This window comes from Dermacentor silvarum, chromosome 2 (genome assembly GCF_013339745.2).
Source record: "Dermacentor silvarum isolate Dsil-2018 chromosome 2, BIME_Dsil_1.4, whole genome shotgun sequence".
In the NCBI taxonomy this organism is placed as follows: Eukaryota; Metazoa; Arthropoda; class Arachnida; order Ixodida; family Ixodidae; genus Dermacentor; species Dermacentor silvarum.
The window spans coordinates 63,526,434-63,547,974 of NC_051155.1; the positions used below are offsets into that span (position 1 = coordinate 63,526,434).

General features: G+C 46.4%; 1 long non-coding RNA gene and 3 other non-coding genes across 4 annotated transcripts; 3 read left to right on the forward strand and 1 right to left on the reverse strand.

The window, feature by feature from the left end:
• The first annotated feature begins 168 nt into the window (after positions 1-168).
• On the forward strand, positions 169-241 carry Trnak-cuu (transfer RNA lysine (anticodon CUU)). The gene has a single exon. It is a non-coding gene; the product is annotated as a tRNA-Lys (tRNA).
• Positions 242-5,333: 5,092 nt separating this feature from the next.
• Trnak-cuu (transfer RNA lysine (anticodon CUU)) lies at positions 5,334-5,406 on the forward strand. Its single transcript has one exon. It is a non-coding gene; the product is annotated as a tRNA-Lys (tRNA).
• A 152-nt stretch (positions 5,407-5,558) lies between these two features.
• Positions 5,559-5,631, forward strand: Trnak-cuu (transfer RNA lysine (anticodon CUU)). Its single transcript has one exon. It is a non-coding gene; the product is annotated as a tRNA-Lys (tRNA).
• An 11,840-nt stretch (positions 5,632-17,471) lies between these two features.
• LOC125943034 (uncharacterized) lies at positions 17,472-20,568 on the reverse strand. The gene is made up of 3 exons (XR_007465505.1): positions 20,345-20,568; positions 18,430-18,471; positions 17,472-17,608 (listed from the first exon to the last, which is right to left on the reverse strand). It is a non-coding gene; the product is annotated as an uncharacterized LOC125943034 (long non-coding RNA).
• Positions 20,569-21,541: the final 973 nt, after the last annotated feature.

Consider the following 21,541-nt stretch of genomic DNA (forward strand, 5'->3'; position numbering starts at 1 on the left):
TGTGTATCGAGTACAAGCTGAACCACCTCACTGGATCAGCGTATTTGATGAACTGTGAAAAATCAAGAAATTTTAATGCCTTATGTCAACCAAAGTAGGCTGACAATTTTTAACCACCCATTTGTATTTGGTTGCTGAAATAAAAAGTCTAAAAAAAAAGAAAAAAAAGCCCGGCTAGCTCAGTCGGTAGAGCATGAGACTCTTAATCTCAGGGTCGTGGGTTCGAGCCCCACGTTGGGCGGATGCTTTTGCTACTTCATAATTGTTTTGCACTGGTAAGGGTGGCATTTGTTGAAGCAATCCTTTTGTATTTTAGATCCGCGAAAAAAAAATGTTTCCCTGTTGCGCCGCTAACGTGGTCATGTAAATCTGTGTAGGAGCGAACGAAGGCAGAGCCCGGCTAGCACATTCCACTTCCGGGCACCGTAGTGAACTGGCGTGTGTATCATGTGCTCCCAAGGAGCGGTTGTTGCGGCTACGAACAGCCGCGGTAACAGGATGGACGGAACGGATGCCGAAGGATACGAAGTTATTTTGCCTACACTGCCTTCAGGTCGTAGTGTTTTCAACACTTTATTTTTGCATGCGGACGTTCGTGCGAGGCCCTACCGAGTCGAACATTTCCGGGATACGTTGGCACGTCTGGAATTGCTCCCCGACGTGATAGCGTTGGGGGCTTATCAGATGAGCCACGTGTGGGCGGTGACCTTCAAGAGCACAGAAGGCATGAAGAAAGCTTTGGCTTGTGGCGAAATGAAAGTGAAGGGCCAACGATGTTTGGTTATCGACCCGGCGAACCAGGACGTACGTCTCAAGCTTCATTGGCTTCTTTTTAACGTGGCGGAAGAAGATGTGCGTGTAGCGCTTGCTCCGTACGAGAAAGTGACCGACGTCTCTAAGGAAAAGTGGAGGGTTCAAGGAATCCAGGACAAGGGGTCGACGACGCGCCTCGTGCGCCTCAAGCTCCAAAATGACATTAAGGTGGACGACCTTCCACACCAGCTGCGCGTCGCCGGTGACATGGCCCTTCTTGTCGCGCCTGGAAGAGCGTCACTATGCATGCGGTGTCATAGCAAGGACCATATCCGACGTGAGTGCCGAGTTCCTCGCTGCACGCACTGCCGGTGTTTTGGACACGAATAAAGTGAGTGCGTGAAGACGTACGCAAGTGTCGCAGGGTTGGTTGGAGGAGACGACACCGCAGAACTTGTCATGGACGAGGCCGACGCTGAGGAAGCCGCAAACGAAGCAACACCGAAGGTCGAGGGGCATGATGAGGCAACGTTAGCCCCTCCCGACAAGCTGCAGGATACAAGTACAAACGACGAAAGCCCAAAAATGACCGACACAGTAGGTGACGCCATGGGCGCCGTCAAAGTGCACGACGTCCCAGCGCAGTCACCGTCATGCGACGAGCCGGTAGTCATGGACGTAAGCGAGGCAGCAAGCGGCGCCACTGTCAGCAAGCGTGGCCACGATGCTACGTTGGACGAAAATGAGGCCCTGACTGCAGAGAACTCTGAGGGACCGCCGCCAAAGGCGGCGATCACCCGGCGGTCACTGATCAGACCGCGACCGAATATACCACCGGTCCGTAAGGCGGCAGGCACGCCGCCGACGTAGCCGCGAGCGCGTGTGCCTCGCGGTATCTCTTCTAGTTATCTACAAGACCAAGCCAACCCTAAGGAACGATGGAGAACAACGACAAGGACACGAGCTGCGCCTTCCGAAGGCTGCCCAGGCAGCTACGGAAGGTTCGTACAAGAGGCCAAGGCAGCGCCGACCCCAGACGCATGAGGTGGGTGCCATGCGATCCGTTTGTTCTCCACAAACTACAATGATGGCCCAAAACACTGCACTTCGTCTTGCTACCCTAAATGTTCGCGGTCTTTGTGCCAGAAAGCGGCAATACCAGCTTAGCCGGCTTTTCTCGGAAACAGATATTGATATAGCGGCGGTGCAGGAAACTAAGATAGAAAGTGAAGAACAGACGGATCGCATGGTGCTGCAGTTCCGCAATAGATCAATGTTTGCGTATCACATGCTGTTGGAACTTCCGCGGGGTGCGCTATTTTCATTAGAAATAATTTGGGAGTCATAGAAGAGAATGTTTTTTCCTGTCAAAGTGGGAGACTGCTTTTTGTGGATTTTTCCTTTTCGGGCGTAGGTTGGCGGGTGATATGTGTGTACGCCCCCAACATAGAAAGTGAGCGGTTGTCCTTTTTTGAAAGTGTAGGCCAGCATTTACAGTGTGACAGGAAAGTCGTGTTGCTCGGAGATTTCAATTCTGTATGTTTTGCTGCTGATCGAGTGAAACAGCTTCCAGTGCGCGACAAAAGTGCTTTACATTTAAACACACTCGTGCTAGATGCTAACCTAGAAGACGTTGGTCATGTATTGTCCAGTGCTGGCGTGCCCGCGTTCACACATTTTCAAGGGCATAGTCACGCTAGGCTAGACAGAGCATATGTTGCACTAGATCTTGTTCCCATGTGTGGCAGTTATAGTGTGATACACGTGTCCTTCAGCGATCACAGCCTTGTAAAGTTCACCATAGGTACTAAACAAAGTAAGTCGCGATTTAACTGGAAGACGTGGAAGTTTAACGATGGGCTGCTGCTGAACGAATCGTTTTGTGAAGGCGTGAAAGAAAAGTTACACAGATTGATGGAGACCGAAGAAGGTAACGTACATGCTAGAATTATGGGAGATTTTTAAACAATATGTTAAGATCAGCGCTATAGAAGAAGCCACTACGGAAATTTTCAACAAAAGGAAAAGAGAAAAAGAAATACAACGCGAGCTTGATTTTTTGTACACCGTAGAAAGCGACAGACCTGGGTGCCGAACAAAAGAAATAAAAGAATTGAAGAGCCAGCTTGAGCTTATCGATGAAAATAAGTTCAAAGGAGCAGTTATAAGAGCACGAGCGGAAAGGGTCTGGCTAGGCGAGACGCCGACAAAACGAGCTTTATCAGACGAAAAGACGTACGCGAGGCGGAATGAAATCAGAATGATTCGATACGGGAACGAAATCACGGCCCAACCTGAAAAAATCGAACAGGAGTTTTTTGATCATTATGGTGAATTATTCGGGAGTGCTAAGGACGTCACAGAAGGATTCAAAACGGACTTCCTGTCAAACGTGCCGCAATTAGAAGACAATATTCGGAAGCGTCTGGAATGGCCTCTGAGCATCGCCGAAATCGAAGGAGCCATAGATGACTTAGTTGTAGGCAAGTCCTCGGGACCTGATGGACTCGGAGCTGCTTTTTATAAGACCTTCAAAAGTGACGCCAGCCAGGTCCTGTTACGATTGTTTAAGGAGGTCTACACCCAAAAGCTGGTTCCTCCAGTCTTTTCGGACTTCGCACGTGGTGTTGATTCGAAAAACAGATGACCCAGATAAATTGTTAGCTATCGACGCTTATCGCCCGATATCACTGATGAACGTCGACTACAAGATATTTACGAGAGTGCTCGGAAAGCGATTACAAGGAGTGGTGACCCGCATCGTAGGGCCACACCAAACATGCGGCATTAAAGGACGGTCAATCTATACAAACATTCACATCGCCAGAAGCATTTTAGAATACTGCGACGACCTAGGTGAACACGGAGCAATGTTACAGCTGGGCATGCAGAAGGCTTTCGACCGTGTGGCCCATAAAATTCTTTTCTGCATTCTAGAACATGTAAATGTAGGTGAATTAATTTTGGACGGGGTAAAGATGTGCTATCAAGACTGTACCGCCAGTCTCATTATAAACAAGAAGGTTACCAAAAGCTTTAGGGTGCGATCCTCCGTGCGCCAGGGGTGTGGTTTGTCCCCTCTTTTATTTGCAATATACATAGAGCCGCTTTGTAGGAAGATCAACAATGACAATAGAATATTGGGTTTCAGAGTACAGTCCGCAGAAGTGAAAATGCTCGCATATGCGGACGACATCGCGTTGTTTTGTCGGGATAAAGGAAGTGTTGAAATCGCGATCGCGGAAGTGTTATCATACTGCAGAACGACAGGCAGTGCTATCAACTTTGATAAATGCCTAGGGGTATGGATCGGCAACTGGGTAGACCCTCCGAGTACGTTTGTGAATATCCAGTGGACCGTCACGCCGGCAAAGTATCTCGGGGTGCCGCTTGAGCACTACCGTGACCCAGTGGATTACTGGAATGCTGAAGCAGAAAGAGTTCGTGAGTGTACACTTAAATGGGGGCGCCGCAATTTGCTCGGGCAACGGTCTGCAACCTCTTTGCCGTTGCCAAAATTATTTACGTGCTTCAAGCATTATGCATGTCAAGGGCCAACATACAACGATTACATAGAGTATTCGCAGTGTTTGTAAGGGGTTCAAGCTGGGAGCGCACCAGTCGCACCAATCTGTTTCGCTCCGTTAAAAGTGGAGGACTAGGTCTTGCACATTTGTTCATCAGGCAGATTGTGTCGAGGTTTGTTTACTTACGGGACCAAAAGGACCCGTTTTTGTTGACTATGTTTCAAGTAAGGCTGAGCGAAGCTATACCCGAATTCATCGTTTCGTCGCGCCGGTGCAGTCAAGGTAGATTGCGTGGTTTTCTAAAGGAAGTCGTCTGGGCTTTCCAGCTTTTGAAGGTTCGCTTTTCGATGGAATACCTAAGTCGGGTACCACGAAAGCGCTTATATAAGGACCTGATAGAAGCAATGCTGCCAGTACCATTGTATCGCTCGATGTTGCACATTGGACCGGAAAAGAACGTACTGAAGAGAGTAAAACGAATGCCAGTACGTCCATCGGCGAAGTCCTTTTTTCAGCTCCACACCAATACTTTACCCGTCAAACCATGGCTTGAGGAGAAAGGACTTTTTGTGCCTTGGAGCGTCAATTGTTTACTATGCCGGAAGCCCGAAGCAGTCGAACACATCTTTCTCGACTGTTGGGATGCGGTATTCCATTGGGATGTTTTACAGAGAACCTTAAAGAAGGACTTACCGATGACGCCATACCGGATTCGTTTCTTGCCTACTCTAAATGAAGACACTGTACCATACGACATGTTCATGCTGTTGTCCTTGCATAGTCTGGAAATGTAGAATGGCCGTTAGACATGCCGAACCAAACCTCCGGCCTGTTAGAGAGTACTTCACCGAAAGCATTTGCTATATCAAGGAATTGTACAGTTTGCAAAAATAACAACCAACATGGCTCAATGTGATGACTGAGCTTGCGAACCTCAAGCGTTTTTAGCCCCCGTGTCAGCCAACCAGTGGCAGACACTTTTATCGTGACCCTCATGTATTGTTAATATGTCTTGTGTTGTATGTTGCCAAGTCGGTAACAAAGAAAAAAAAAGCCCGGCTAGCTCAGTCGGTAGAGCATGAGACTCTTAATCTCAGGGTCGTGGGTTCGAGCCCCACGTTGGGCGGATGCTTTTGCTACTTCATAATTGTCTTGCACTTATAAGGGCTGCATTTCTTGAAGCCATTCTTTTGTATTTTAGATCCGCGAAAAACAATGTTTTACTGTTGCGCCGCTAACGTGGTCATGTAAATCTGTGTAGGAGCGAACGAAGGCAGAGCCCGGCTAGCTCAGTCGGTAGAGCATGAGACTCTTAATCTCAGGGTCGTGGGTTCGAGCCCCACGTTGGGCGGATGCTTTTGCTACTTCATAATTGTTTTGCACTGATAAGGGCTGCATTTGTTGAAGCCATTCTTTTGTATTTTAGATCCGCGAAAAACAATGTTTTACTGTTGCGCCGCTAACGTGGTCATGTAAATCTGTGTAGGAGCGAACGAAGGCAGAGCCCGGCAAGCTCAGGATTCCACTTCCGGGCACCGTAGGGAACGGACGTGTTATCATGTGCTCCGAGGGAGCGGTGTTGGCGGCCGTGAACGGCCGCGGTAACAGGAATGCTGTTTTACTGCGATAGCAATTATATGGACACTTCAACCGGATTTCTGCCGTCGTCGCCGCCGTGAGGTTCCCTATATATAAAATCTTCGCTGCGCGCCGTATGCCCAAGCGGAAGCGTGCGGGGACGCGCGCTGTCACGGAGAGCGAACAAGGTCGATCCACATAGGTCGCGAAGCTTCGGGCGAAAAGCGGTTCAGAACCAATTGTCACCGACATCAGCAAGGGTGGTTATGGGAGCAGCGATTGAAGCGCGACTATGTTTGGGGGGAATAAACACTGGGAAAGAAAAAAAACGCGTGTCTACTTTGCCAACAACCGCGCTCGTCGCTCCGCCCGCACCGTCTCTTATCTCCCCACGGCTCTGACCTTTATGTGCCGTGCATTCGCCGCTCAGTTTCCGTTGAAGCGATTGACTGCACGTACATTCGCCGCTGCGGCGTTTGCGCTTGCTGCCAGCGTTTTGACAGTCGTTGTCTGCGGTCATTCAGTGTGATCTATTTATGTTTGTTTGTGCGCGCTCGTTTGTTTGTGCGCGCTCACACCACGCGTGTTCATTCAGTTAGTAATAGTTGGGCCACATTTTCCAACGCACGCTACACATGCAATGCTGCCCGGATCGGCAGTGCAGCGCTACAGGTGTGTCCCTTCGCACGCGCTGCCCACGGGAAGCGCTTCTCATCAGCACCACCGTTTCACACGCGCCTTCTCGTGGTCATCGAGTCTCTCTGCATGTCGCTCTACTTACGCCGCAGCACACCTGCTTACTTAATCAGCTCATGTTTACTACAATTCATATTGCTACCAAAGCCGCTCACCTTACTTCGTATGACATTGCTGTGTTGCTATCGCATTCATTGCTTCACCCTTAGGGCGAAACTGTGACATTTTTTGACGACGACGACTATCAGGTAATTTTTCCGCACTTGCCTACCGGACGAATCGTCCTTAATACTGTTCATTGCGATAGCAATTATATGGACACTTCCACCGGATTTCTGCCGTCGGCGTCGCCGTCGTCGTCGCCGTGAGGTTCCGTATAGATAAAATCTTAGCCGCGCGCCGTATGCCCGAGCGGAAGCGTGCGGGGACGCACGCTGTCACGGAGAGCGAACGCACTCAATCTTCCAAGCGCAAGCTAGGAAGCGGGAAGCGAGCGCCGGAGGGAGCGGAGGGGGGGGGGGGGGCGCATTTATACTCTGCCAACAACCGCGCTCGTCGCTCGCTCGCACCGTCTCTTATCTTCAGACGGCTCTGACCTTTACGCGCCGTGCACTCGCCACTCAGTTTCCGTTGCAGCGATAGACCGCACGTACCTTCGCCGCTGCGGCGTATGCTTGCTGCCAGCGTTTTGACAGTCGTTGTCTGCAGTCATTCAGTGTGATCTATTCATGTTTGTGCGCGCTCACACCACAGTTAGTAATAGTCGGGCCACATTTTCCAACGCACGCTACACATGTAATACTGCCCGGATCGGCAGTGCAGCGCTACAGGTGTGTTCCTTCGCACGCGCTGCCCACGGGCAGCGCTTGTCATCAACACCACCGTTTCACACGCGCCTTCTCGTGGTCATCGAGTTTCTCTTCATGTCGGTCTACTTACGCCGCAGCACACCTGCTTACTTAATCAGCTCATGTTTACTACAATTCATATTGCTACCAAAGCCGCTCACCTTACTTCGTATGACATTGCTGTGTTGCTATCGCATTCATTGCTACGCCCTTAGGGCGAAACTGTGACATTTTTTCTACACGCGGACGTCCGTGGAAGACCGTACAAAGTTGAGGATTTCCGTGACGCTCTGGTTCGTCTGGAACTGCTCCCCGAAGTAGTTGCTTTGGGGGCGTATCAGATGAACCACGTCTGGGCGGTCATGATGAAGGCGGCGGAAGCTACTAAGAAGCTGCTAGAAGCCGGAAGCATCATCGTCAAAGAACGACGCTGCATTGTCGTTGACCCCAACAACCAAGGTGTCCGCATGAAGCTACACTGGTTGCTGCCAAGCGTGTCAGACGAAGACATACGACAAGCTCTTGCCCTATACTGAAAGGTGACAGACGCGGCGAAAGAACGGTGGCGTGTTCAAGGTATATTGGACAAGGGCTCAACGACGAGGTCGGTGACGCTGCAGCTGAAAGCAGGAATTACGGTCGACGATATTCCGCACCAGCTACGTATAGCAGGGGAGCTCGTCCTTGCCGTCATTCCCGGGCGCTCCCCCCTTTGCCTGCGGTGCCATACAATCGGTCATATTCGCCGGGACTGTCGTGTTCCACGCTGCGAGGTCTGCCGACGCTTCGGTCATGATCGTTCTCAGTGCGTCAAGACATACGCTGTCGTTGCAGGACCAACGAGGAGTGCCGACGAAGTAGCTGAACACCTCATGGATGAGGTTGAAGTTGAAGACATTTCACCTGCTACAAGCGACAAGGCTGGCAACGCAGTCACGGAAAAGCCGCCTCTTCACTTTAAAAACTCGGGTCTAGACAAGAAACCTGACGTCGAGGATGTTTCTCCGGAAAAGAATGAAAACACCGTGGTGTAAAACGAGAGCGTCGCGTCAAAACAGAGGGACGCCCCGAAGCCGTCGCCTGCCACTACATGTGCCGAAACGTCTGCAACGCCTGCCACGACCGACGTCGACATGGCAGCAGCCACTAACACGCCTGCGAAGCGGGCTCACGAGGAAACGCTCGGCGCATCTGGGATCTGTGGAGCGACGACATGCAGCGAGCCACCCACTAAGGCGGCTCAGCTGCGACGTACAGTCAACCACAAAAGTTTGCGGACCACGCGAGCGCGTGGCCAAGAGCCTCTTCGCGACACTTCCGCTACGTCACCAGCGATCGACAGCAGCGCTACGTTGAAGACGCATCCCTCCTTAAATCTATGGCCTGTCTATTTTCGCACTGTGCGCAAATATTTTCTACCTATCTCTTTCAACGTGACGCGCTCTTTGTTAGCCAGGGCTACTTGCTTATATTTTGAGAGCAGAATATCAGTACAAGTAATCAGACAGCGTATTCTTCGGCTGTTATCAGTTCTATTTTCGCGTAGCCACGCTGTTTTTTTTTTCGTGAGTGCGTGAGTGAGCGGTGAGGCAGCCATGGGACACAGATGCTTAGTCAGTAGGCAGAATTTTTCCGTTCCTCCCCCATCGCTAAGTGACAGTAGCGGCCGGGATTTGATCGCCTGCGCCCAGGTTTTGCTGCGCAAAGCCCGAACTACCGCGCTGCTATAGTGGTTACATTTAGAAAAATAAGAAATAATCGGGTGCGATGACTCTTTTTATAACCCTTTGCGACACGGCGTCCTCGTTTGGGGACTCGAACTTCGGAGGCGCGTCCCACGCCACGTGTATCTTCAAATGACCTAAAACTCAGTGTGCACATTCGTGTCCGCTTCCTGATGGGACCACTAGCGGTCAGTTAACTTCATTGTCCTGCGTATTGCTGCAGATGATCACTTTGCTGGAGACACTACCATGTTAGACAATCGTTCGACTTGCCGCGTTCCAAGACCAACGTCAAGAGTATTTTTTTTCTCCGGTCGACACGAATACAACCGAAAAAGCAAGTGTGCATGCGTTTCGGGCCTAATAGTTGATTCTTTTTATGCAAGCATTGAAGCTGACGGATTTCAGAATAATTAGATAATGAGTTATACGCTAATTAATTTTTTTTACTGAAACTCGCACAAAACAGCACATTGCTTCGTCTTCTTTCTTGGAATGTAATAGTGAGCGTCTTGAAATGATGCCATGCGCATTTGACGCATTTGCAGACAGTGCATCATAATTCGTGTCTGAAGGGGATGAATTTATTCACAAGACATTTACAGAAGTGTCATGAAACATAGGTCTCTCAATGATCTGGTAGGAAGTGAAATGTCCGCCGTTTTCTAGCACCTTATTGATGCGTGTGGGCATCGACTCGTACAAAGATTCAGTAATCTCCGGTCGACCGCGCAGGCTTTCCCATTCTTGTGCGATCGCTTGCCACAGCGTATCGGCCGTGCGGCCGCGGTTGGCTCGTGTGGACAGCCGTTTCTTCAACATGCCCCAGACATTTTCTATGGGATTCAAGTCGGCGCCACATGGAGGCCACTCAAGCTGGCAAACAGCATGTTCTTCTAGCAATGACTGGACGATACGTGCTTTATGGATCGGGCTGCGGTCGTGTTGAAAAAAATAGCAGCCGTCGCTGAAGGGACCGTCCAGCGCATACGGAACGAGGTGTCTAGTGATGACGTCGCAGTACCGTGACGCAGTGAAGGGCCCTTCCAGACGCACAAGGGGACCAAGGCCATCTTTGCTGATTGCTCCCCACACGCTCACGGAACACCGTCCACTGGATAGAACACTCTGTGTGTAATTAGGCAGATATCTGCAAGAAATAGCATACAATTGGGTTCCAGCGGCACGTCTAAAAAGGTTGTGATTCCTCTTGCGTATGAACTTTATAATGCTGTTATAGAGTTGCAATAGAAAACGTGCAAACATCATTAGATAGTACTGAAAGACCCACTGGCAGCTTTTAATTAGCTTCAGAGTAAGTAGTACTATGAAACAATCGTTAATGTTTTCAACATAATACCACTACAGAAAAATCTCGTAATGTCCAAAAGCTCACTTTACGTGAAACATGTTGTGATGCAGAATTAGCTTCGTGAATTAACTGCCAATACACTGTAAACGCACCTGCAGTTTAGTGGACGCCAAACCCGCTTCCGTTGGTCCCAGCGCGTGGAAAAAGTTGACTCGTCGCTAAAGATGACATCGCCCCATTTCTCTGTTGTCCAATCTTTCATTGCTGTAGCGAACATGAGTCGTTCTTGTAGCTGGCTGTCTGAGAGGCAGGGCTTCTGTGCTGCTACGAAAGACTGCAGGCCAAGCTCACTCAGCCTTCTTCTTACAGTCTCAGATGATACCGTGAGCGAGAGCGCTTCTCGGATATCCTCTGCACTTTGAAAAGGATCAGCCACGATGGCGGCCGTAATCAGGCGGTCCTCTTCCTCAGTCGTGGCCCTTGGACGCCCACTGCGCTCCATATCTGTGAATCTGTCATCGTCGCGGAAAGCTTGAATAATACTATTCACGGCAGTCCGGCTCCTGTTGGTTCGGCGGCAGATTTCGCGCTGAGGTATTCTCTCTATAAATAAACGCACAATGTGCCTTCTTTCGTCAAGTGGAACACACAGCGGCATCTTTCCAAATAGGCAATCACCACGTGGCCTGAAGCAAGTTTACTACGTTTTCAGCGACTGATGCGAAGATGCGCCTATGTGTGAAAGAAAATTTTCTATGCATCCGCTTTTTCTTTATTTTTGATGACAGTGAAACACAACCCTACCCTTTCTCTCAAGACGCAGAAGCAGCAACACTCATTGGACCAAGATGCTGCCAACCAAAGTGCGCCAATAAACGTCGCGTAAAAAAATCGTCGCAGCGCTTCGTGAAACTTATCTACCCACTGGCACACCAGTCGACAAAGGTTGCAGTGATTGCTCCGATACTGCTATCAAGCCAGATATGTGGCGGTCTTATCGCAGACAGCGCTCTGCGTCAACACAACGAACTAACAATGTCATGGACGGGAATAAAAAATTAACAGGCAGGCGAGTACCAAGAGGGCTCATATCCGGGAGAGCGCCCCTGTCGCCGCTAGGTGGCGTACCGCTAGGTGGCGCGGATAGGCAGTCTGGCACGCGCTCGCGTGGTCCGCAAACTTTTGTGGTTGACTGTACGTCATTCAAGCCAAGGCCCAACGTCCAAGTTGAGCGGAGACCCGAGACGGGGCCGCACCTGTAGCGGCTTCGATTGGGTCTGGCAACCTTCCCACGGCTTCTACGTGTGATACCGCCAGCTTTACCGGCGGAGCCACGTACTACATAGTGAATGGGCCGTTCAAGGTAAGCGCCATGCGACCCGTTTGTTCTTGATCCTAATGGCAGCTAAACTAAACACAGCGATCCGTGTTGCCACGCTTAACGTCCGTGGACTAAGCGCAAGGCCACGGCAATACCAACTGTGTGGTATGTTTCTGGAAAATGATCTCGATATTGTCACGTAGTAGTGACGGTAAAGAAATCAGTCGCAAAACTGTGTATGACGAAACTGGTTGTTTATTGGGCGAACCTGTGCCCACAAAAGCAAGCTACACTCAAAGCACAACGATAGCGGCGAACACAGTCGGCGATCGTCGAAAAACTGTTCAGCGGCGAAACGCGTCGGCTTTTATACCTGAGTCATCGCAGGTTCCAGAATAATCCCTGGTACGCGCGTGTCTTCCAGAAAGTTCTAGACAATTGGCGTCGCTCATACAATCAGATAACATAAGCGTCGGTGAAAACAGGCAACGGAAAGAAGCATCGATAACGTTCTAGAAACTTCTGATACAGGCGCGTCCTGCGCAGAGCGATAACGTTTAACATTTGTTAGCCGGTGGAAAGCGGCCATCGGCGAAAGAAACATGTATACGTGTCAATACCCTCCCCTTAAAAAGCATCGTCACGATGCTACAAACAAACGCGAAAGCGAAAACAAAACGACGCGTAATAAAGAAAATAACAAAGTAACAAATTACCTATAAGCTCGTCAGCGGGCGTAGAAAGGCTTAAGACGCACCACGTGGATGACTTCATGACGTGCGCGGCGTCGCTGGGATTGCGAAATGCCGTCTGGCACGACCTCATCCCTTACAGACAGACAGACAAAGAACTTTAATGGAGGTCCTGAGAAGCTCTGTTGCCCCCTCTCAGGGAGGCGACGAAGCCGCGGGCCGCACCCACGTCGGGACGGGGAGACCAAGCTCCAGCGCCGCATCGTGGGCTCTCTGGACAGCCCAAAATTGGCGTGAATGGTCGGAGCTCCGAAGAGCAGAGCTCCACTCCTCTGCAGTGCATCGATGCGGGCCCCTCTGTAACGAGGGGCCTTACATCCTTACAAAAAAAATTGTTGAAAAGTTGTTGAAAAGTCATCCCTTACAAAAAAAATTGTTGAAAAGTTGTTGAAAAGTCATTGGTCAATGTCAACAAATAGCATTGAAAGCACATTGAGGCTTTGTTGAAACATTATTGAGGAAATTGTTGAGAGGTGTTGAAAATTGGCCCGCGACATTTTGTTGAAACATCATTGTGTCGTTTCAATTTGAGAAGTCATTGATGGATTGTTGAAACCATGTTGAATTCCAATATTGAAAGCCCATTGAAGAACTGTTTAAGATGTGTTGAATGTTAGTATTGAAAACCTGTTGAGACATTGTTGAAATATGTTGAATGCCAATATTGAAACCCCATTGACATAATGTTGGAACTGTGTTGACTGTCAATATTGAAACCCCATTGAGATATTATTGGAGCAGTATTGAACATCAATATTGAAACCTCATTGAGATATTATTGAACATCAATATTGAAACCCCATTGAAGAATTATTGGATGAGCGTTAAACGTCAATATTGCTTGATGGAGGCAAAAGATGCTACGTATCATAAACAGGACACAAGAGGAAGAACACAGACAACACACACGTTAAGTGCCAAACGTGTGTTGTCTGTGTTCATCCTCTTGTGTCCTGTTTCTGATGCACTACACCTTTTGCCTCCATTATGTTTTAGCAACAAGCCTAACGTGCAATGTTAGTCAATAGTGCAACACCATTTAAATATTATTGGAGCAGTGTTGAACATCACTATTGAAATCGCTTGAGAGCCCACTTAAATATGCTGTTTGGTGAGTAGTGCTGAAAACGAGACTAGACATTTCTTTAAATACCGCTGAGCTACGTTCAGTCTCATAGCATTACCATTGATACCATATTGATGTCGTCCTTGCATACTAGTAGACAGGAGCAAACTTAAATGCAGGCACTTTTGTATTGCAGACCTGGGTCACCCAGGGATCAAAACCACTTTTAGATATAGCCTGTAATAAAACATATTACAGAGCTGCTAGCAGAACCATTATGCCAGTTTTTAAATTGGCTTAACACACAAAATCAATACTCCTTCATGAAATCAACAGCTCAAAATTGATGTGGACAAAAAGCAGTTTTTTCTAGATGAATTGTTTATTGAAGCCGAACATTTGTTAACTGTACAGCCATGTGTGCCTTGAGATCAAAAAAATCCTAACGCAATCTACAAACTGCCAGCAGCTTGATACAATAACGAAGTTGAGTACTGAGAGATGTAAAGTTTGCGTGGCCCTAAAGTAAAACATTTCTCAAAATTGAAATAAATAGAACATAAATAATATAGAAGCATTACTGTAAAAAACATTTAAAAAGTACTTGCTTTCTCTATTTGGTAGCCAGTAACTTAATAATCATGGCACTATTTGCATGAGCCCACTGAGACTCTTACTTATTGGTTAAATTATGTGTGCCCATTTCACTAAACGTTATCTACCTCTGAAACGACATGGTAATTACAATAAGTTGTGCCATGGCAGCAGTTTATTGTGCTGTATTGCTTGTTGCACGATCCAGTTGCATTTTCTGCCATCATTACTAGGTTCCTGGGCAGGTCATTACATACCAAGCGATTGATTCACTTTTACTACTTAAGATTTTTATCTGATAGACAGTGGCCATTAGTTACCTGCTGGAAGACTTAAATGGAACTGGCATGAGGAAATTTGTTTTAATTTTTGAGTGCTGCAAAACAAGTTAGAATGAAAGAATTTGCAAGAAATCAGATTTCATGCGTACATGAAAGAAAGCACATCGCTGCCTTGCCCGAGAACTGTTGTTGCACTCTGAATTTAAGCAAACTTTTACCTATTAATTCTTACTGTTTTGAAATAGCAAAATAAACCGTTACTACAAACATATGTTAATATGTAGTTTTTCTTAAACAGAACCACTCTGACAATAGCACATATTCCACTTTCAGGTGTATGTATGAAAGCTAATTTTCTGTAAAATTTCTCACTGTGCCTACTTTTACTTTATCAAACAAACTTGAAATGGTGTGCAGTCATGGAACAGTCTTGGCATGAAAGGACCCGAGATACCTATGAAATAAAATAGTCAAGAAACACTATCTTTTGTAGAAATATATTAAAAATTTACGTAAAATGTACTAAAATACAAAGCGCAACACTTGTGCAATTAATTATTTATCACAACACAGTACTTGTGTCTGAACCATCCAACCTGGGCGTTTCAGGTGACTCGAAACATCATAAAAAAATGTTGAGGGCTGCAAGTGCACACGACTTGAACTGTCCACAGACTTGAGCTCTTCTGGACACTTCAGGTCCCTTGCGAGAAGTGAGGCCAGTGTGTTCTTAATGTGAGCCATGTTTGTCCCAGGAAACTTATGACAGGTAAAGCCTGTAAAAAAAGGAAAAACAGCATGAGGTTTAAGATCAATGTTCCACATGCAAAAGTGCGACATGCAGTATGCCCTGTTATAATGAAACTTTCATTTGTTTTGTTTATTCAAAGTTTTCACGAGTTCAATTCTGCAGAATGACCAGCTTTCAAAGTGGAGTGGTGCTGGAGGACTTCACTTAGTACAATATGCAGAAGGCAAACAGGAAAAGCCCACTGTGGCAGAATAACTTCATCAATATCCTTGGTGTGAAAAATGTGAACGTTGCTTGCTTAGGAACAAAATGGTAAAAAAGACTTCATACTGTTGGTGAAAAAACTTCAAGGTAGACTACTGGCAACTAAAATTAGTTCTCTCAACAACCATAATCAAAATGTGCAGCACTTTATTGCACTTTTCCTTGCAGGAGTTGCTCCAAATACGGTTATGCGGCCAGAATTGAGTATGGTATATCTGAATTTGTTTTACCAGCTCATATGATACTGGAGTGCACTTCTCGCATTATGATGGCCATTCTTACGCCTCTCTACTTAAAAGAAAATACCGCTTATACCGAGGATTTACTGCAGTTGCACGCCAACCTGGTTACACTAACACAAATAAATGCGAAGAAGAAATACGAAGAAATGCCCAGTATTACAAGAGAAATATGCAAGTAGACTGGCTCTGCTAATCCTTTGAGGGTCACTGCCATGCATGTAGAGTGGCGGAAACAAATCGTGTGGTCATAACCATAAATATGAGGCAGCGAAAGAACATATAAATAAGCATACCTTTTAACAATGAAGTGTCCCCAAGCATCACATTACAGATTCTGTAACCTTCTGCGACTTCTACAAAAATCCTGATTGTGCTGTTGCCCCTTGGCTTCTTCTAAAACTGATATTTCTCTGTACCCTATGGTGCCCATCGCTGAAGTAGTTTGGGAGTATTCACCTAGTTTAATGTTTTGTGAGTGTCATTACATTTAAAAAATGTGATTATGCTAGTTTGCCCTGCATGCTACAATAAACATGGTGTAAAACAGCGGACACTAAGAAACCTTTGTCACTTTGTGACCTAAAAAATTATTTACCCATTTTTTTTCTTGAAAGGTCACTCTGAAGAACAATCCAGAAAAATATAACGCTTAAATTGGGGGACGTATTTCCAGAAAATATGTGATCCTCAAAGGGTTAAACATGAACACCTACAAAGCTCATTCAATCTTTGATAAATCTAAACCCATAGTAAACCCATAATAACGCTGAAAACAGGCAAGTGCGTCCTTGAAGTAAGAAAGCAGGAGACATTTCCAACAATTTCAGAGTGGGAGCTGTGGATATGCCTCATGTTCTGTAAGAAGCTTTATATAGTAGCTGCCAAGGGCCTATTGAGTACTGATCATTTTATGGGAACATGAGGAAAAGTCAAATAAATACCTTAGTTTTTTCCACATCCTAGAATACAATGTGATAAATTGGATCTTATAGGTTGAGTGCATAGAATGAATAGACATTGCTAAACATAGCAATGTTGACAACGAAGTTGGCAACTCTTCTTATTGTTGCTTTCATCAAAACAATCAAACAATTATGCCCCATAACTTAAGCTCCCTCTGCTAAAAGGCTACTGTCTGCCACGACATGGACCTCCTTCAAGACTGGAGCAACTTTAATTCAATGTGGTCTGTCGAAGTAGGTGAAACCACTGTTTTGTGTTAGAGAATCTGGAGGGCCATTTTGATTGCTGAAATTTGGTGGAAGTGCTGTCCCTCGAGTTGAGCAGTAACTGCACTTGAGCATAGCTTCTCCACAATTCCTATATTATAACAACACTTTCAGGCTACTTAAGCACACCCGCTATACCACCAGATTGGTAGCATGCTTCACAGATTGGTAGTTGCTTCATTGCAACTGTTCATTGCATGGACAGTCAAGTAGAGCAACTAATGTGCAAATACACCTAACTTTGTCAGTTGTAGCCACCAATCACTTCTGGCAGTTAAGGCTGCTTTTAAAATTTAGCACTTTAGTAGGGAGGCATTAGAGACTTGAGATCAAATGAACATTCATCCCAAATAGTAGGCTATTGTAGCACGTAGTTGCAGACACAGGCTACTTGAAAATCATTTGTTGTGCTAATAGCAAGCTAGTAATTCCAAGTACAAAATGTGAATGCAAAAATGCAATGGGAAAAAGGATGTACGGTACTTGCCTATAACAGTGTTGACCCTAATAAGGCCAAGAGCCTCTTTTTGCCTATTGGTGGTGTTTTCGAGAAGTAAGTGGCCCATGAGGTTCTTCTCTGTGAACACATTGTGAATCAAGGCCGCTGCAAACTTGCCTGGTACACCATGGCAATCTGTGCCAGGATCATCTGAATGAGCACTTCTCCAACCTATGTGAAAGGGCACATTTAGGTAAATATTAGTGAGGTAGTTTAAGGATTTTAAGCACATTTACACAACAGCCACACTCCACATAAATCACAGAAATACTGCCTGCTCCAGACCTAAAATGTCAACTAATGTCACTAATAAAAACAACTAAAACTAATGTCATAGCTTGTTATCCTGTTAGGATGCCATGTGCTTCAGAAAAACAAGGATTCACTCAGTACAAAATAAAATAGTAAGTAAACCAAAGCATCAAAAACTTTAATGCAAGTAGCATTTTTAGGTTACTTCACATACTTTCGGGTGTCTGCCTCTAAGTATTTTCCAGCCAATTTGTGTCACTAGGTGGTCAATGGCCTAATGGGTAGGGCTGCTATGTTGAGGGAAGTGGGTTAATAACCATCTGATGGACCTGCTTGGATCTCTGGGTATGTGACTCGGAGTATGTGCCTCTTCAATGAACCTCTTTCACGCCATCGTGGGCAACTGCTGCTTGTGTTGGCAAGCAGCAGTAGCAGCTCAAACAGTAAGATAACTGTTGACGTTAATGCGATTACCACTACACATCAAATTCGCTTGCTGTGTCCCAGACCTACTCAGCTGAATGTGTACATAAGACACAAAGGCAGGGTGTGCCAACTGCCCACCTCATTAAATAATTTAATCGACTCGCAAATCAAAGGCTATGCAAAATCGCAAAGGAGGCACTTAATGCTACCAGTTTTACTAAATCTTAAGGAGAATACCTCCCGGCAATACATTCTCCTGGCAACAGTGCATTTGATCATGGTGACGCTAGACGATGAATGGCCAAAGAATTCACCTTTTGCATTCCGGCTGTGGCGTCTCCAGGCTCATTTTGATTCTGAAAACAGATGTCAGTATTAAAATGTGATGCCACGATAACTCAAAAGCAACAATCAAAACATCTACATGGACGATTAGGCCGACATAAATGGATGGATATAAATGACTGATTGAAAACATTAAAGCATGGCTGCTCTTGCCACTGGCAGTGTGAGGTGGGCAAATAAATTATTTTTAATTTCTCTCCAAAATTTTTAAAATTATTTTGCTCATCTACTGAACTGTTGTGGCCACATCTTAAAGGTAGCTCGTTCATATAAAACCAGTGTTGCATTTTTTTACTCCCCGTCTAACTGCTGCTACTGCAATTTGCTTACTCTCTTAAGTATTCCACAGAACTGCTCCACCAACAAACCATTGTTCCAAGCTTATATCAAAGCGTCATTTAGTTCACAAGGATACGCTCCCCTTTCACTCTCTCTCCTCTTTAGAGTGTGAATTCAAAGCAAAAATAACTTATTGACATAGCTGTCTACTTCTATCTCATAAAAAGCCTTGTTAATTTTTTACATTTGTCGATAACGCCTACATGCCACTGGAAGCACAGTGGGACGACACGGCAAATATGCCCAAGCATCTCGTTCCTTTACTGATTTTCGAACTTAGTTAAATCAATGAGTTACTGAAGGGCCAAAGGCTGAAACTTCACACGATGACGTTATTTTGAATGTTTCATCCCTCTAAAGCAGAACATAGAATCCCACAGAATCTGCCTTTTCCGTGAATATAGAGCGCCTACGCGAAGGCGTTAGCGCGAAGTACTCGATGGCGTCGAAGGGAGATAATGGCTAAAAAAAAAAAAGTTCACCGCGCGCCTACCGGCGGAAAACAAACCACACATAACCTGATGATTTCACAGCATTCGCTGCCATCAGCCCTTTCTTATCTCACCTATCACATAGAATCACATATACGCCCTTGCAATTCTTTATTATTATCGCGCCACAGCGCGTGTCTACCGCACGGCGTGTCAGCGGACTCTGGGCACTCGATCCTGAAGCGAACAGCGCAGCAGAATACATTCGAACGGCAAAACGCCCCGCGCATATTTTCGCCGATCCCGACACGCCATGTAGTAGATGCACGTCAATGGACGGCGTTGCGCGAACGAAATATACTTGATTACAGTACAGTTCGGATTATTTCACGTCGCATTGTTTCTACCAAAACGGCAAAGCACGAGCGCTCATTAATAAGGCTAATTTCAATCGGTGCTGGAACACCGTGCCAAAAAAACGTGGCGCACACAACATGCCCTGTTTCAGCTGGCTCCACACAGCTGCTCACCAAAACGGCAGAGCACGAGCGCTCATTAATAAGGCTAATTTCAATCGGTGCTGGAACACCGTACCAAAAAAACGTGGCGCACACAACATGCCCTGTTTTAGCTGGCTCCACACAGCTGCTCACCAAAACGGCAGAGCACGAGCGCTCATTAATAAGGCTAATTTCAATCGGTGTTGGAACACCGTACCAAAAATCGTGGCACGCACAACATGCCCTGTTTTAGCTGGCTCCACACAGCTGCTCACCAAAACGGCAGAGCCCACGAGCGCTCATTAATAAGGCTAATTTCAATCGGTGCTGAAACACCGTACCAAAAATCGTGGCGCGCACAACATGCCCTGTTTTAGCTGGCTCCACATAGCTGCTTTACGTCGCCGCAAGCGCGCTGTGAAGTTAAATCAGGACAAAACTTCATGCTCAATATAACAAATCTAGTGCTGCACAACCAATTCTCGCAACGGAAGGATAGTACTAGTAATGAAAACGAGCACAGAGGCGCGTGGAAGACACGCACGGGCTCTGTGCGCACTTTTGCTGAAAGCGTCGCAATGAACGAGGAAGTGGAATTCGAAACACTCACTCACCTTCGATTTGGCTGAGTCGGAGGCGATCATGGTGATCTTCGAGGCAACGTGTAGCCCATAAAGAGCGAGCAACAAGTTGGAATATACCAAAGATGTCACAGCGAGGCAAAGGGCACAGAAAACGCAGCAAACTCATCACGCAACCCGCACACATACCGCCGCACGCACAAAGTTCTGGAATGCTCCAAAGAGTCCACAGCGCAAGCGCGCATACACACAAAAACGCGCATACAAATCCACGCTTTCATAGACATGAATTGCAATATTTATTAACAAATATTCTAATATAAAGGTATTTCTTAACAATTTATGTGGTTTGCAGGAGTATGAAAGTTTTCTGCTTAGCTTCCTTGAGGAACTATTTTCTTTATCGCGGTAGCGCAGTGCGCCGGCCGGGCACGTACGGCGCGCGCGGGAAATAGTGCAAAATTCAAACGTCGCAAATGTCGCGCCCTGTGTGCGCGCACAGTTTTCATCGTTTGTATTAAAAAGAACATTATTTTAATACGTGAAGCAACCGGCGCGAAATAAACTACGGACCAACAACGTACACAATTGTCGCTGTTCGTGCTTGTTAGTTTGACATCATGACAAACGGTAGACAGCATGCCGTCCCATTGATTAAACATTTGTACCTGTGCTTCTGCGCTATGATTTGCCACCGGCAAAGTATAACAGCGTAGATTGTGCGTGGTGGCCAAGCAGTTTCCCAACACACTGGCCAGCACCCCGTCTCTACGTGTTACAAAAAAGACCTAGGCTTTCATGTAAAATATGGACACCACGTCGCAGAGATCACCCAAACTTGTTTCATTCTATTGTGCGCTAAGGGCTACCAACTAAACGAAACGCACTCTTTAAAAACATATTTGTTTATTATGCTTGCATACTACTTTTCCCACCATCTTGCCCATATTGAACATGGAGGCAATGCCGTTTTCTGACACAGACAGGGCACTGGCCACTTACAATAGAAGCCGATGGGAATCCAGGAGGTGCCCAATCATCGGTCATTGGTCACTGCTTGTTGAGACGTTTGTCTTGTGCTCCAATTTTGTGTCTATATATATATATATATATATATATATATATACATAGGGTGGTCATACGGAATTTTTAGAAATCGCCTGTGGCAGGTAGCATAATTCTTATCATTGAGCTGGGTTAAGCGATGAGGCGGACATTAGTAGCACGCGC